Source organism: Arachis stenosperma, chromosome 5 (genome assembly GCF_014773155.1).
Source record: "Arachis stenosperma cultivar V10309 chromosome 5, arast.V10309.gnm1.PFL2, whole genome shotgun sequence".
NCBI classification, from domain to species: domain Eukaryota; kingdom Viridiplantae; phylum Streptophyta; class Magnoliopsida; order Fabales; family Fabaceae; genus Arachis; species Arachis stenosperma.
In genome coordinates this window covers 30703742-30721569 of record NC_080381.1, presented here as the reverse complement: position 1 = coordinate 30721569, position 17828 = coordinate 30703742, and the positions used below count along the sequence as shown (strand labels likewise).

General features: G+C 37.5%; 2 non-coding genes across 2 annotated transcripts; both read right to left on the bottom strand.

Moving 5' to 3' along the window:
• Window positions 1-3542: 3542 nt before the first annotated feature.
• LOC130984362 (small nucleolar RNA R71) lies at window positions 3543-3650 on the bottom strand. The gene has a single exon (XR_009088302.1). It is a non-coding gene; the product is annotated as a small nucleolar RNA R71 (small nucleolar RNA).
• An 8742-nt stretch (window positions 3651-12392) lies between these two features.
• On the bottom strand, window positions 12393-12500 carry LOC130984002 (small nucleolar RNA R71). The gene has a single exon (XR_009087964.1). It is a non-coding gene; the product is annotated as a small nucleolar RNA R71 (small nucleolar RNA).
• Window positions 12501-17828: the final 5328 nt, after the last annotated feature.

Sequence of the window (17828 nt, the reverse complement as noted above, 5' to 3'; positions counted from 1 at the left end):
TTTTATATTGCAATAGAACTCCAAATGGCGTGGTCTCAATTACGTTCGAAAGTAGACATTCAGGGCTTTCTAGCAATATATAATAGTTCATACTTTATTCGAGTTTAGACGACGCAAACTGGCATTCAACGCCAGTTCCATGCTGCATTCTGGAGTAAAACGCCAGAAACACGTCACAAACCAGAGTTAAACGCCAAAAACACGTTACAACTTGGCGTTTAACTCCAAAAGAAGTCTCTACTTGTGAAAGTTCAAGGCTCAGCCCAAGCACACACCAAAGTGGGCCCCGGAAGTGGATTTCTGCACTTAAACTTATTTCTGTAAACCCTAGTAACTAGTTTAGTATAAATATAACTTTTTACTATTGTGTTTTCATCTTGGAATTAGTCTTTTTCCCTATTTTTTGAATTCACATGCTATTTGGGGAGGCTGGCCATTCGGCCATGCCCGGACCACTGTCACTTATGTATTTTCAACGGTGGAGTTTCTACACACCATAGATTAAGGTGTGGAGCTCTGCTGTTCCTCGAGTATTAATGCAAAGTACTATTGTTCTTCTATTTTGTTCATGCTTATTCTTCTTCTAAGATATTCATTCGCACTTCAACCTGATGAATGTGATGATCCGTGACACTCATCACTATTCTCACTTATGAACGCGTGCCTGACAAACACTTCCGTTCTACCTGCGAAAGCTAGAGTGTGTATCTCTTGGATTCCTTAATCAGAATCTTCGTGGTATAAGCTAGAATCCATTGGCAGCATTCTTGAGATCCGGAAAGTCTAAACCTTGTCTGTGGTATTCCGAGTAGGATTTGGGATGGGATGACAGTGACGAGCTTCAAACTCGCGAGTGTTGGGCGTAGTGACAGACGCAAAAGGATCGCGGGATTCTATTCCAACATGATCGAGAACCGACAGATGATTAGCCGTGCGGTGACAGCGCATTTGGACCATTGACAACGGTGATGCCCTACATACAGCTTGCCATGGAAAGGAGTAAGAATGATTGGATGAAAGTAGTAGGAAAGCAGAGATTCAGAAGGAACAAAGTATCTTCATGCGCTTATCTGGAATTCCCACCAATGAATTACATAAGTATCTCTATCTCTATTTTATGCTTTATTTATCTTTATATTCGAAAACCATTATAACCATTAGAATTCACCTGACTGAGATTTACAAGACGAACATAGCTTGCTTCATACCAACAATCTCTGTGGGATCGACCCTTACTCACGTAAGGTTTATTACTTGGACGACCCAATGCACTTGCTGGTTAGTTGTGCGAAGTTGTGAAAAAGAGTGATATTACAATTGTGCGTACCAAGTTGTTGGCGCCATTGAGATCATAATTTCGTACACCAAGTTTTTGGCGCCGTTGCCGGGGATTGTTTGAGTTTGGACAACTGATGGTTCATCCTGTTGCTCAGATTAGGTAATTTTCTTTTCAAAAAGTTTTCAAAAATCTTTCAAAAAATTTTTATTTTATTTTCGTTTTTTTTTCAAAAAGAAATTTTCGAAAAACCTAAAAAAATCCAAAAAAAACTTAAAAAAATCAAAAAACTATTTTGTGTTTCTTGTTTAAGTCTAATGTTTCTTTTTGAAAACCTAAAAAAATCCAAAAAAACTTAAAAAAATCAAAAAATTATTTTGTGTTTCTTGTTTAAGTCTAATGTAAATTTTTGAGTTTGGTGTCAATTGCATGTTTTTAAAATTTGTGCATTTTTCGAATAACTCATGCATGGTGTTCTTCATGATCTTCAAGTTGTTCTTGATAAGTCTTCTTGTTTGATCTTTAAGTTTTCTTGTTGTTTTTCATATGCATTTTTGCATTTATAGTGTCTAAGCATTGAAAATTTCTAAGTTTGGTGTCTTGCATGTTTTTCTTTTCTTGAAAATTTTCAAAAATAAGTCTTGATGTTCATCATAATCCTCAAAGTGTTCTCGGTGTTCATCTTGACATTCATAGTGTTCTTGCATGCATCATGTGTTTTGATTCATAATTTTTATGTTTTGAGTCATTTAGTTGTTTTTCTCTCTCTTCATTAAAAGTTCAAAAAATAAAAAATATCTTTTCCTTATTTTACTCATAATTTTCAAAATCTTTGGGTTGACTTAGTCAAAATTTTTTTAAAATAAGTTGTTTCTTGTTAGTCAAGTCAAGATTTCAATTTTAAAAATCTTATCTTTTCAAAATCTTTTTCAAAAATCAAATCTTTTTTATTTTTTATTATTTTGGAAAATTTTTAAAATTGATTTTCAAAATCTTTTTCTTAATATTATTTCATATTTTCGAAAACTTTACTAACAATTAATGTGATTGATTCAAAAATTTGAAGTTTGTTACTTTCTTGTTAAGAAAGGTTCAATCTTTAAATTCTAGAATCATATCTTTTAGTTTCTTGTTAGTCAAGTAATAAATTTTAATTTTAAAAATTAAATCTTTCTAAAATTCTTTTTCAAATCTTTTTCAAAATAATTTTTAAGCATATATTTTCAAACATATCTTTTTCAAATCATATCTTTTTCAAAATAAATTTCAAAATATTTTCTAACTTCTTATCTTTTCGAAATTGATTTTCAAATCTTTTTCAACTAACTAATTGGCTTTTTGTTTGTTTTACTATTTCTTATCTTTTTCAAAACCACCTAACCATTTTTCTCTTTCTAATTTTCGAAAATCACCTTCCTCTTTTTCAAAATTCTTTTTAATTAACAAATTGTTTCAAATTTTAATTTTAATTTTATTTCTTCTCTTAATTTTTGAAAATCACTAACTTTTTTTTTTTCAAAAATAATTTTCAAAATTCTCTCCCTCTCATCTCTTTCTATTTATTTATTCATTTACTAACACTTCTCTTCATCTTAAAATTCGAACCCTCTCTTATCTTCTGTGTTCGAATTTTTCTCTTCTTCATTCTTATTCTTCTTTTCTTCTACTCACATAAAAGAATCTCTATACTGTGACATAGAGGATTCCTCTTCTTTTCTATTCTTTTCTTTTTCATATGAGCAGGAGCAAGGACAAGGACATTCTTGTTGAAGCAGATCCTGAACCTAAAAGGACTCTGAAGAAGAAACTAAGAGAAGCTAAAGCACAACAATCCAGATAAAACCTTACAGAGAATCTCAAAAAAGAAGGAGACATGGCCGAACCCAACAATAATGCAAGGAGAATGCTTGGTGATTATACTACACCTACTTTCAATTTTTATGGAAGAAGCATCTCAATCCCTGCCACTAGAGCAAACAATTTTGAGCTGAAGCCTCAACTAGTTGCTCTAATGCAACAGAACTGCAAGTTTTATAGACTTCCATCAGAAGATTTCTATCAATTTTTAACTAAATTCTTGCAGATATGTGATACTGTTAAGATTAATGGAGTACATCCTAAAGTCTACAGGCTCATGCTTTTCCCTTTTGTTGTAAGAGACAGAGCTAGAACATGGTTGGACTCACAACCTAAAGATAGCCTGGACTCTTGGGATAAGCTGGTCACGGCCTTCTTGGCCAAGTTCTTTCCTCCTCAAAAGCTGAGCAAGCTTAGAGTGGATGTTCAGACCTTCAAGCAAAAAGATGGTGAATCCCTCTATGAAGCTTGGAAAAGATACAAGCAGTTGACCAAAAAGTGTCCTTCTGACATGCTTTCAGAGTGGACCATTTTGGATATATTCTATGATGGTCTATCTAAATTCTCTAAGATGTCACTGGACCATTCTGCAGGTGGATCCATTCACCTAAAGAAAATGCTTGCAGAAGCTCAAGAACTCATTGACATGGTTGCAAATAACCAATTCATGTACACCTCTGAGAGGAATCCTGTGAGTAATGGGACACTTCAGAAGAGGAGAGTTTTTGAAATTGATGCTCTGAATGCCATATTAGCTCAGAACAAAATGTTGACTCAGCAAGTCAACATGATTTCTCAGAGTCTGAATGGATTGCAAAATGCGTCCAATAGTACTAAAGAAGCATCTTCTGAAGAAGAAGCTTATGATCCTGAGAACCCTGCAATGGCAGAGGTGAATTACATGGGTGAAGCCTATGGAAACACCTATAATCTCTCATGGAGAAATCATCCAAATTTTTCATGGAAGGATCAACAAAAGCCCTAACAAGGCTTTAATAATGGTGGAAGAAACAGGTTTAGCAATAGCAAGCCTTTTCCATCATCTTCTCAGCAACAGACAGAGAATTCTGAGCAGAGTCCCTCTAGCTTAGCAAACATAGTCTCTGATCTATCTAAGGCCACTTTAAGTTTCATGAGTGAAACAAGGTCCTCTATTAGAAATTTGGAGGCACAAGTGGGCTAGCTGAGTAAAAAAATCACTGAAACTCCTCCTAGTACTCTCCCAAGCAATACAGAAGAGAATCCAAAAAGATAGTGCAAGGCTATTGATATTATCAAAGTGGTCGAATCCAAAGAGGAAGGGGAGGACGTGAATCCTAATGAGGAAGACCTCATGGGACGTCCCCTAGACAGAAAGGAGTTCCCTATTGAGGACCTAAAGGAACCTGAGGCTCATATAGAGACCATAGAGATTCTATTAAACTTCTTTCTGCCATTCATAAGCTCTGAGAACTATTCTTCCTCTGAAGAGGATGAAGATGTAACTGAAGAGTAATTTGCTCAATATCTAGGAGCTATCATGAAGCTGGATACCAAGTTGTTTGGTAATGAGACTTGGAAAGATGAACCTCCCTTGCTCATTAGTGAACTAAATACATGGGTTCAGCAAACTTTACCTCAAAAGAAACAAGATCCTGGTAAATTCTTAATACCTTGTACCATAGGCACCATGACCTTTGAGAAGGCTCTGTGTGACCTGGGGTCAGGTATAAATCTTATGTCACTCTCTGTAATGGAGAAACTGGGAATCTTTGAGGTACAAGCTACAAGAATCTCATTAGAGATGACAGACAAGTCAATAAAACAAGCTTATGGATTGATAGAGGACGTGTTAGTGAAGGTTAAAGGCCTTTACATCCCTGCTGATTTCATAATCCTAGACACTGGGGAGGATGAGGATGAATGTATCATCCTTGGAAGACCCTTCCTAGCCACAGCAGGAGCTATGATTGATGTTGACAGAGGAGAGCTAGTCCTTCAATTGAATGGGGACTACCTTGTGTTTAAAGTTCAAGGATCTTCCTCTGCAACCATGGAGAGGAAGCATGAAAAGCTTTTCTCAATACAAAGTCAAACAAAGCCCCTACAATCAAACTCTAAGTTTGGTGTTCGGAGGCCACAACCAAACTCTAAGTTTGGTGTTGAACCCCCACATTCAAACTCTAAGTTTGGTGTTAGGAGGCCCTCATCATGCTCTGAACATCTGTGAAGCTCCATAAGAGCTCACTGTCAAGCTATTGACATTAAAGAAGCGCTTATTGGGAGGCAACCCAATTTTTAATTATCTATATTCCTATTGTTCTTTTATGTTTTATTAGATTTATGATCATGTGGAGTCACAAAACAATTGCAAAAATTAAAAACAGAATAAAAAATAGCAGAAGAAAAGCACACCCTGGAGGAAGAGCTGTTTGGCATTTAAACGCCAGAAACAAGCACCAAGCTGGCGTTTAACGCCAGAAACAAGCATCAAGCTGGCGTTAAACGCCAGAAACAAGCTACAGTCTAGCGTTAAACACCAGGATTGCATACAAAGGGCGTTTTACATGCCTAAAAGGTGCAAGGATGAGAAATCCTTGACACCTCAAGATCTGTGGACCCCACAGGATCACCTCAGAATCTGTGGACCCCACATGATCCCCACCTACCCCACTTCTCTCTTCTTCACACAATCCAATAACACTATACCCTTCACCAATCACCTCAATCACTCTTCCTCAATCCCCCTTCCCCAATCACCTCAATCTCTCTTCTCTATTACCCCTTCACCAATCACATCCATCCACTCTTCCCTATAAACCCCACCTACCTTTCAATTCAAAATCTCTTTCCCACCCAAACCCCACCCTAAATGACCAAACCCAACCCCTCTCCCTCCACTATATAAACCCCTCCATCCTTCTTCATTTTCACACAATACTACCCTCTCTTCTCCCCCTTGGCAGAAACCCACACCTCTCTCCCTCTCCTCCATATCTTCTTCTTCTTTTTCTTCTTCTTCTTCTTCTTCTATTCTTTCTTCTTTTGCTCGAGGGCGAGCAACATTCTAAGTTTGGTGTGGTAAAAGCATAGCTTTTTTGTTTTTCCATAACCACTGATGGCACCTAAGGCCAGAGAAACCTCAAGAAAGAGGAAAAGGAAGGTAATTGCTTCCACCTCTGAGTCATGGAAAATAGAGAGATTCATCTCAAAAGCCCATCAAGACCACTTCTATGAAGTTGTGGCCAAGAAAAAGGTGATCCCTGAGGTCCCTTTTAAGCTAAAAAAAGGCGAATATCCGGAGATCCGACAAGAGATTAGAAGAAGAGGATGGGAAGTTCTCTCCAATCCCATTTAACAAGTTGGAATCTTAACAGTTCAAGAGTTCTATGCAAACACATGGATCACTAGGAACCATGATCAAAGCATGAACCCAAACCCAAAGAATTGGCTTACAATGGTTTGGGAGAAATGCTTAGATTTCAGTCTGGAAAATGTAAGGTTGGCGTTCAACTTGCCTATGATGCAAGAAGATGCACGCCCCTACATTAGAAGGGTCAACTTTGATCAAAGGTTGGACCAAGTCCTCATGGACACATGTGTGGAAGGAACTCAATGGAAAAGATACTCAAAAGGCAAGCCAGTTCAATTGAGAAGACTGGACCTTAAGCCTGTGGCTAGAGGATGGTTGGAGTTCATCCAACGCTCCATCATCCCCACTAGCAACCGATCCGAAGTAACTGTGGATCGGGCCATCATGATCCATAGCATTATGATTGGAGAGGAAGTAGAAGTTCATGAATTCATCTCTCTAGAACTCTACAAAGTAGCCGAAAAGCCCTCCACCTTGGCAAGGCTAGTTTTTTCTCATCTCATTTGCCATCTATGCAACTTAGTTGGAGTTGTCATAGAAGGAGACATCCTCATTGAAGAGGATAAGCCCATCACTAAGAATAGGATGGAGCAAACAAGAGAGCCCATTCATGGATCTCAAGAGATGCATGAGGAAGCTCATCATCAAGAAATCCCTGAGATGCCTCAAGGGATGTATTTTCCTCCAAACAACTATTGGGAACAACTCAACACTTCTCTAGAAGGATTGAGTAATGACATGAACCAATTAAGGATGGAACACCAAGAACACTCCATCATTCTCAATGAGATTAGAGAAGATCAAAGAGCTATGAGGGAGGAGCAATAAAGGCAAGGAAGAGACATAGAGGAGCTCAAAGACACCATTGGTCCTTCAAGAAGAAGGCGCCACCCTTACTAAGGTGGACTCATTCCTTAACTTCCTTTTTCTTATCTCTTTGTTTTTCGGTTTTTGAGGTTAATGTTTGTCTATATTTGGTCTTTATTACATGATCATTAGTGTTTAGTAACTATGTCTTAAGGCTATGAATAATTCCATGAATCCTTCACCGTTCTTAAATGAAAAATGTTTTTAATACAAAAGAACAAGAAGTACATGAGTTTCATATTCATCCTTGAAATTAGTTTAATTATATTGATGTGGTGACAATACTTTTTGTTTTCTGAATGAATGCTTGAACATTGCATATTTTTATCTTGTTGTTTATGAATGTTAAAATTGTTGGCTCTTGAAAGAATGATGAACAAAAAAAATGTTATTGATACTCTGAAAAATCATGAAATTGATTCTTGAAGCAAGAAAAAGCAGTGAAAAAGAAAAAGCTTGCAAAAAAAATTTATGGCAAAAAAAAATTTTAAGAAAGAAAAAGAAAAAGCAAGCAGAAAAAGCCAATAGTCCTTAAAACAAAAAGGCAAAGGTAAAAAAGATCCAAGACTTTGAGCATCAATGGATAGGAGAGCCCAAGGAAATAAATCCAGGTCTAAGCGGATAAATCAAGTTGTCCCTAACCATGTGCTTGTGTCATGAAGGTCCAAGTGAAAAGCTTGAGACTGAGTGGTTAAAGTCGTGATCCAAAGAAAAAAGAGTGTGCTTAAGAGCTCTGGACACCTCTAACTGGAGGCTTTAGCAAAGCTGAGTCACAATCTAAAAAGGTTCACCCAGTCATGTGTCTGTGGCATTTATATATCCGGTGGTAATACTGGAAAACAAAATGCTTAGGGCCACGGCCAAGACTCATAAAAGTAAATGTGTTCAAGAATCAACATACTTAACTAGGAGAATCAATAACACTATCTGAATTATGAGTTACAAGAGATGCCAATCATTCTAAACTTCAAAGGATAAAGTGAGATGCCAAAACTGTTCAGAAGCAAAAAGCTACTAGTCCCGCTCATCTAATTAGAACTAAGCTTCATTGATATTTTGGGATTTATAGTATATTCTCTTCTTTTTATCCTATTTGATTTTCAGTTGCTTGGGGACAAGCAACAATTTAAGTTTGGTGTTGTGATAGGCGAATAATTTATACGCTTTTTGGCATTATTTTTAGGTAGTTTTTAGTAGGATCTAGCTACTTTTAGGGATGTTTTTATTAGTTTTTATGCAAAATTCACATTTCTGGACTTTACTGTGAGTTTTTGTATTTTTCTGTGATTTCAGGTATTTTCTGGCTGAAATTGAGGGACCTGAGCAAAAATCTGATAAGAGGCTGAAAAAGGACTACAGATGCTGTTGGATTCTGACCTCCCTGCACTCTAAATGGATTTTCTAGAGCTAGAGAACTCCAAAAAGCGCGCTCTCAACTGTGTTGAAAAGTAGACATCCAGGGCTTTTCAGCAATATATAATAGTCTATACTTTATTCGAGTTTAGATGATGCAAACTGGCGTTCAACGCCAGTTCCATGCTGTATTCTGGAGTAAAACGCCAGAAACACGTCACAAACCAGAGTTAAACGCCAAAAACACGTTACAACTTGGCGTTTAACTCCAAAAGAAGTCTCTACACGTGAAAGCTCAAGGCTTAGCCCAAGCACACACCAAAGTGGGCCCCGGAAGTGGATTTCTGCACTTAAACTTATTTCTGTAAACCCTAGTAACTAGTTTAGTATAAATAGAACTTTTTACTATTGTGTTTTCATCTTGGAATTAGTCTTTTTCCCTATTTTTCGAATTCACATGCTATTTGGGGAGGCTAGCCATTCGGCCATGCCCAGACCACTATCACTTTTGTATTTTCAACGGTGGAGTTTCTACACACCATAGATTAAGGTGTGGAGCTCTGCTGTTCCTCGAGTATTAATGCAAAGTACTATTGTTCTTCTATTCAATTCATGCTTATTCTTATTCTAAGATATTCATTCTCACTTCAACCTGATGAATGTGATGATCCGTGACACTCATCACTATTCTCACTTATGAACGCGTTCCTGACATACACTTTCGTTTTACCTGCAAAAGCTAGAGTGTGTATCTCTTGGATTCCTTAATCAGAATCTTTGTGGTATAAGCTAGAATCCATTGGCAGCATTCTTGAGATTCGGAAAGTCTAAACCTTGTCTGTGGTATTCCGAGTAGGATCTGGGATGGGATGACTGTGACGAGCTTCAAACTCGCGAGTGTTGGGCGTAGTGACAGACGCCAAAGGATCACAGGATTCTATTCCAACATGATCGTGAACCGACAGATGATTAACCGTGCGGTGACAGCGCATTTGGAACATTTTCACTTAGAGGATGGGAAGTAGCCATTGACAACGGTGACGCCCTACATACAGCTTGCCATGGAAAGGAGTAAGAATGATTGGATGAAAGCAGTAGGAAAGCAGAGATTCAGAAGGAACACAGTATCTTCATGCGCTTATCTGGAATTCCCACCAATGAATTACATAAGTATCTCTATCTCTATTTTATGCTTTATTTATCTTTATATTCGAAAACCATTATAACTATTAGAATCAGCCTGACTGAGATTTACAAGATGACCATAGCTTGCTTCATACCGACAATATCCGTGGGATCGACCGTTACTCACGTAAGGTTTATTACTTGGACGACTCAGTGCACTTGCTGGTTAGTTGTGCGAAGTTGTGAAAAAGAGTGATATTACAATTGTGCGTACCAAGTTGTTGGCGCCATTGATATCACAATTTCGTGCACCAATGACCATAACTTGCTTCATACCGATAATCTCCGTGGGATCGACCCTTACTCACGTAAGGTTTATTACTTGGACGACTCAGTGCACTTGCTGATTATTTGTGCGAAGTTGTGAAAAAAAGTGATATTACAATTGTGCGTACCAAGTTGTTGGCGCCATTGAGATCACAATTTCATGCACCAAGTTTTTGGCGCCGTTGCCGGGGATTGCTTGAGTTTGGACAACTGACGGTTCATCTTGTTGCTCAGATTAGGTAATTTTCTTTTCAAAAATTTTTCCAAAATCTTTCAAAAATTTTTATTTTATTTTTGTTTTTTCCAAAATGAAATTTTTGAAAAACCTAAAAAAAGAAAAAAATCCAAAAAAACTTAAAAAAATCAAAAAATCAAAAAATTATTTTGTGTTTCTTGTTTGAGTCTAGTGTCAATTTTTAAGTTTGGTGTCAATTGCATGTTTTTAAAATTTGTGCATTTTTTGAAAAACTCATGCATGGTGTTCTTGAAAAACTCATGCATGTTTCTTGTTATTTTTCATATGCATTTTTGCATTTATAGTGTCTAAGCATTGAAAATTTCTAAGTTTGGTGTCTTGCATGTTTTTCTTTTCTTGAAAATTTTCAAAAATAAGTCTTGATGTTCATCATAATCCTTAAAGTGTTCTTGGTGTTTATCTTGACATTCATAGTGTTCTTGCATGCATCATGTGTTTTGATTCATAATTTTTATGTTTTGAGTCATTTAGTTGTTTTTCTCTCTCTTCATTAAAAATTCAAAAAATAAAAAATTATCTTTTCCTTATTTTACTCATAATTTTCGAAATCTTTGGGTTGACTTAGTCAATTTTTTTTTTAAAATAAGTTGTTTCTTGTTAGTCAAGTCAAGATTTTAATTTTAAAAATCTTATCTTTTCAGAATCTTTTTCAAAAATCAAATCTTTTTCATTTTTTTATTTTCAAAAATTTTTAAAATTGATTTTCAAAATGTTTTTCTTAATTTTATTTCATATTTTCGAAAACTTTACTAATAATTAATGTGATTGATTCAAAAATTTGAAGTTTGTTACTTTCTTGTTAAGAGAGGTTCAATCTTTAAATTCTAGAATCATATCTTTTAGTTTCTTGTTAGTCAAGTAATCAATTTTAATTTTAAAAATTAAATCTTTCTAAAATTCTTTTTCAAATCTTTTTCAAAATAATTTTTAATCATATCTTTTCAAACATATCTTTTTCAAATCATATCTTTTTCAAAATCAATTTCAAAATCTTTTCTAACTTCTTATCTTTTCAAAATTGATTTTCAAATATTTTTCAACTAACTAATTGACTTTTTGTTTGTTTCTTATCTTTTTCAAAATCACCTAACTAATTTTCTCTCTCTAATTTTCGAAAATCACCTTCCTCTTTTTCAAAATTTTTTTAATTAACTAATTGTTTCAAATTTTAATTTTAATTTTAATTTTATTTCTTCTCTTAATTTTCGAAAATCACTAACTATTTTTCAAAAACAATTTTCGAAAACTCTTCTCTCTCATCTCTTTCTATTTATTTATTCATTTACTAACACTTCTCTTCATATTAAAATTTGAACACTCTCTTCCTCTCTGTGTTCGAATTTTTCTCTTCTCCTTCTTCTATTCTTTTCTTCTTCTACTCACATAAAGGAATCTCTATACTATGACATAGAGGATTACTCTTCCTTTTCTGTCCTTTTCTTTTTCATATGAGCAGGAGCAAGGACAAGGACATTCTTGTTGAAGCAGATCCTGAACCTGAAAGGACTCTGAAGAAGAAACTAAGAGAAGCTAAAGCACAACAATCCAGAGAAAACCTTACAAAGAATCTCGAAAAAGAAGGAGACATGACCGAACCCAACAATAATACAAGGAGGATGTTTGGTGATTATACTACACCTACTTCCAATTTTTATGGAAGAAGCATCTCAATCCCTGACATTGGAGCAAACAAGTTTGAGCTGAAGCCTCAACTAGTTGCTCTAATGCAACAGAACTGCAAGTTTCATGGACTTCCATCAGAAGATCCCTATCAGTTTTTAACTGAGTTCTTGCAGATCTGTGATACTGTTAAGACTAATGGAGTAGATCCTGAAGTTTACAGGCTCATATTTTTCCCTTTTGCTGTAAGAGACAGAGCTAGAACATGGTTGGACTCACAACCTAAAGATAGCCTGGACTCTTGGGATAAGCTGGTCACGGCCTTCTTGGCCAAGTTCTTTCCTCCTTAAAAGCTGAGCAAGCTTGGAGTGGATGTTCAGACCTTCAAGCAAAAAGATGGTGAATCCCTCTATGAAGCTTGGGAAAGATACAAGTAGTTGACTAAAAAGTGTCATTTTGACATGCTTTCAGAGTGGACCACTTTGGATATATTCTATGATGGTCTATCTGAGTTTTCCAAGATGTCACTAGACCATTCTACAGATGGATCCATTCACCTAAAGAAAATTCCTGCAGAAGCTCAAGAACTCATTGACATGGTTGCAAATAACCAATTCATGTACACTTCTGAGAGGAATCCTATGAGTAATGGGACGCCTCAGAAGAGGGGAGTTCTTGAAATTGATGTTCTGAATTATAACTTGGCGTTTAACTCCAAAAGAAGTCTCTACACGTGAAAGCTCAAGGCTCAGCCTAAGCACACACCAAAGTGGGCCCCAGAAGTGGATTTCTGCACTTAAACTTATTTCTGTAAACCCTAGTAACTAGTTTAGTATAAATAGAACTTTTTACTATTGTGTTTTCATCTTAGAATTAGTCTTTTTCCCTATTTTTGAATTCACATGCTATTTGGGGAGGCTGGCCATTCGGCCATGCTCGGACCACTATCACTTATGTATTTTCAACGGTGGAGTTTTTACACACCATAAATTAAGGTGTGGAGCTCTGCTGTTTCTCGAGTATTAATGCAAAGTACTATTGTTCTTCTATTCAATTCATGCTTATTCTTATTCTAAGATATTCATTCTCACTTCAACCTGATGAATGTGATGATCCGTGACACTCATCACTATTCTCACTTATGAACACGTGCCTGACAAACACTTTCGTTTTACCTGCGAAAGCTAGAGTGTGTATCTTTTGGATTCTTTAATTAGAATCTTCGTGGTATAAGCTAGAATCCATTGGCAGCATTCTTGAGATTCGAAAAGTCTAAACCTTGTCTGTGGTATTCCGAGTAGGATCTGGGATGGGATGACTGTGACGAGCTTCAAACTCGCGAGTGTTGGACGTAGTGACAGACGCAAAAGGATCACGGGATTCTATTCCAACATGATCGAGAACCGACAGATGATTAACCGTGCGGTGACAGCGCACTTGGAACATTTTCACTTAGAGGATGGAAAGTAGCCATTGACAACAGTGACGCCCTACATACAGCTTGCCATGGAAAGGAGAAAGAATGATTGGATGAAAGCAGTAGGAAAGCAGAGATTTAGAAGGAACACAGTATCTTCATGCGCTTATTTGGAATTCCCACCAATGAATTACATAAGTATCTCTATCTCTATTTTATGCTTTATTTATCTTTATATTCGAAAACCATTATAACTATTAGAATCCGCCTGATTGAGATTTACAAGATGACCATAGCTTGCTTCATACCGACAATCTCCGTGGGATCGACCGTTACTCACGTAAGGTTTATTACTTGGACGACTCAGTGCACTTGCTGGTTAGTTGTGCGAAGTTGTGAAAAAGAGTGATATTACAATTGTGCGTACCAAGTTGTTGGTGCCATTGAGATCACAATTTTGTGCACCACATCCTACCACACAGAACTTTACGCTTAACTCGTAAAACAAAGATGACCTCGAAAATAAAATATATACATAATATATAGTTGAAGGAATTAAATAATCGAGGATCTTCGAAGGAAAGCTTAAGCAAAATCGTGAAAAGAAAATCGCAACGCTCGCGTAACAGAAACTTGCATACGAAGAAAAGTAAAGACGCATATATATAATAAGAGTGGAGTGTCAAAAGATACAAAATATCAAGCTCCAGGCTCGACCTGCGAAGCCAAGGCCGGCCGGAGAAAATCACATACATAATATACATAAGTATATCCAAAATGCCCCAACATACATAAAGTAAGCACCTAGTTCTCTAAAAAGCCTTTAAGAGGATTAAACTTAAGTTATATATATACATAACTGACAACCCAAAATATAACATCCCAACATTACCTTCCATAAGAATCTCCAGACGCTCAGCAAGGTGCCGCACGACCTGCATCTAAAAAATGACAACATATGTATGGAATGAGAATCAGAGGTTCTCAACATGGTAATGGTGCCCACATAAATAATATATAAGGTCCCGGAAAGTCAAAATCAATCCTAGAACTCCGACACTCAATTTAAAAACTTAGAGTTATACTTTAAACCAAAAATCAGGTGAACTATCTATGGTACTTAGGTTCTAGTCCAATTTTAACTCATCACCTCAACCTCTCTTTCCTCCAACCCTCCAAAACTCCAGTAAAACTACCATCGTCACTCCTCTGCTAGACAAAGAGTATCTCAGTTGCACAGACATACAATACATACAAAGAAAACACAGATAGAAATACAGTTACAACAAACATAACATATAATAGTTAAGCATAGATTATCAAAAAGGTGGTTAAATAACCAACCTACAGCAAGCATAAAGACATGGAAACAGTTATCAGAAAAATTCCTGAATCATTTTTACCCTCCAAAAAGGATGACCCAGCTAAGGCTAGACATCCAAGGCTTTAAACAAGAGGATAATGAATCCCTTTATGATGCCTGGGAGAGGTATAGAGGTATGCTAAGAAAATGTCCCTCTGAAATGTTCTCAGAGTGGGTACAGTTAGACATTTTCTACTATGGGCTTACAGAAAAAGCTCAGATGTCTTTAGACCACTCAGCTGGTGGATCTATACACATGAGAAAGACAATTGAAGAAGCTCAAGAGCTTATAGACACTGTTGCTAGAAACCAATACTTGTATTCTAGCAATGAGTACGTTCCAAAGGAGGAGATCATGGCATTAGTCACTGATCCTAATCCTCAGGAACAGATGAATGAGCTCAATCAACAATTGCTCCTGATGACAGAACAGTTAGCAGAATTTAAAGAAATGCTCCATGATACTAAGGTTGCTAACAAGAGCATAGAACTGCAGTTGAATCAAGCAAAACAGCAAATATCTAAACAAATAACAAGAATGTCAAGCAGTTCAACTGAGGAGTGGGAAAACACTGAAAGCCACTGCTCAAAAGAGCAAGAAGTCAATTAAGGAACAGTTGACAGAGGATGACCAAGCCACTGTTCAAAATCCCTCTGAGGACAGTAAGAGCCCAGAGAGGAATATTATTGGCGTTCAAACGCCAGAAAGGGAAGGAAAGTTGGCGTTAAACGCCCATTCCTTGCCCAAAACTGGCGTTCAAACGCCAGAACAGGGAGGAAAGCTGGCGTTAAACGCCCATTCCCTGCCCAGTTCTGGCGTTCAAACGCCAGAAAAGGGGGAGAAGTTGGCGTTTAACGCCCAAACTTCATCCACTCCTGGCGTTCAAACGCCCAAGGAGAATCAGGCACCTGAGGGTCCTGATGATTACCCCCCTAACAAGGCTTCTTCAACCACTTCTGTAAGGAATAAACCTGCAGCATCTAAGGTTGAAGAATATCAAGCCAAGATGCTTATCCTCAGAAACTCCGCAAAGCGGAACAGGATAAGCAATTTGCCCGCTTTGCAGACTATTTAAGGACTCTTGAAATAAAGATTCCTTTTGCAGAGGCACTTGAGCAAATACCTTCTTATGCTAAGTTCATGAAAGAGATCTTAAGTCATAAGAAGGATTGGAGAGAAACTGAAAAAGTATTTCTCACTGAAGAATGCAGTGCAGTCATTCTAAAAAGCTTACCAGAAAAGCTTCAAGATCCTGGAAGCTTTCTGATACCATGCACATTGGAAGGCACTTACACCAGGGTGGCCTTATGTGATCTTGGAGCAAGTATTAATTTAATACCTGCATCCACTATCAGAAAGCTTGGGTTGATTGGAGAAGTCAAACCAACCAGGATATGCCTCCAACTTGCTGATGGCTCCATTAAACACCCATCAGGCATAATAGAGGACATGATTGTCAGGTTGGGCCGTTTGCCTTTCCAACTGACTTTGTGGTGCTGGAAATGGAGGAGCATAAAAATGCAACTCTCATTCTAGGAAGACCTTTCCTAGCAACTGGACGAACTCTCATTGATGTACAAAAGGGGGAAGTAACCTTGAGAGTCAATGAGGATGAGTTCAAGTTGAATGCTGTAAAAGCTATGCAGCATCCAGACACACCAGAGGACTGCATGGGCGCTGACATTATTGACTCTCTGGTAGAAGAGATCAATATGGCTGAAAGCCTAGAATCAGAACTTGAGAACATCCTCAAGGATGCTCAAACTGATCAGGAAGCGCCAGAGGAGGCAATGGAATTTTCGAAAATTCCTCAGGAGGAGGATAAGCCTCCTAAGCCTGAACTCAAACCACTACCATCATCCCTGAAATATGCATTTCTGGGAGAGGGTGACACTTTTCCAGTAATTATAAGCTCTGCTTTAAATCCACAGGAAGAGGAAGCACTGATTAAAGTGCTAAGGACACACAAGACAGCTCTTGGGTGGTCCATAAGTGATCTCAAGGGTATTAGCCCAGCTAGATGCATGCACAAGATCCTGTTGGAGGATAATGCCAAACCAGTGGTCCAACCACAGAGGAGGCTAAATCCTGCCATGAAGGAGGTGGTGCAGAAAGAAGTCACTAAATTACTAGAGGCTGGGATCATTTATCCTATTTCTGATAGCCCCTGGGTGAGCCCTGTCCAAGTTGTTCCCAAAAAGGGAGGCATGACAGTGGTTCATAATGAAAAAAATGAACTGGTTCCTACAAGGACAGTCACAGGGTGGCGCATGTGTATTGACTACAGAAGACTCAATACAGCCACCAGAAAGGATCATTTTCCTTTACCATTCATAGACCAAATGCTAGAAAGACTAGCTGGCCATGATTATTACTGCTTTTTGGATGGCTACTCAGGCTATAACCAAATTGCAGTAGATCCTCAAGACCAAGAGAAAACAGCATTCACATGCCCTTCTGGCGTGTTTGCCTATAGGAGAATGCCTTTTGGTCTGTGCAATGCACCTGCAACCTTTCAGAGGTGCATGCTCTCTATCTTCTCAGATATGGTAGAGAAATTTCTGGAAGTCTTCATGGATGACTTTTCAGTATATGGAGACTCATTTAGCTCCTGTCTTAACCACCTATCACTTGTCCTGAAAAGATGCCAAGAGACTAACCTGGTTTTAAACTGGGAGAAATGTCACTTTATGGTGACTGAAGGAATTGTCCTTGGGCACAAAATTTCAAGCAGGGGAATAGAGGTGGATAAGGCAAAGGTAGAGGTAATTGAAAAATTACCACCACCTGCCAATGTTAAGGCAATCAGAAGCTTTCTAGGGCATGCAGGATTCTACAGAAGGTTTATCAAGGATTTCTCGAAAATTGCTAAACCTCTGAGTAACTGCTAGCTGCTGACACGCCATTTGTGTTTGACACACAGTGTTTGCAGGCATTTGAGACCCTGAAAGCTAAACTGGTCACAGCACCAGTCATCTCTGCACCAGACTGGGCATTACCATTTGAATTAATGT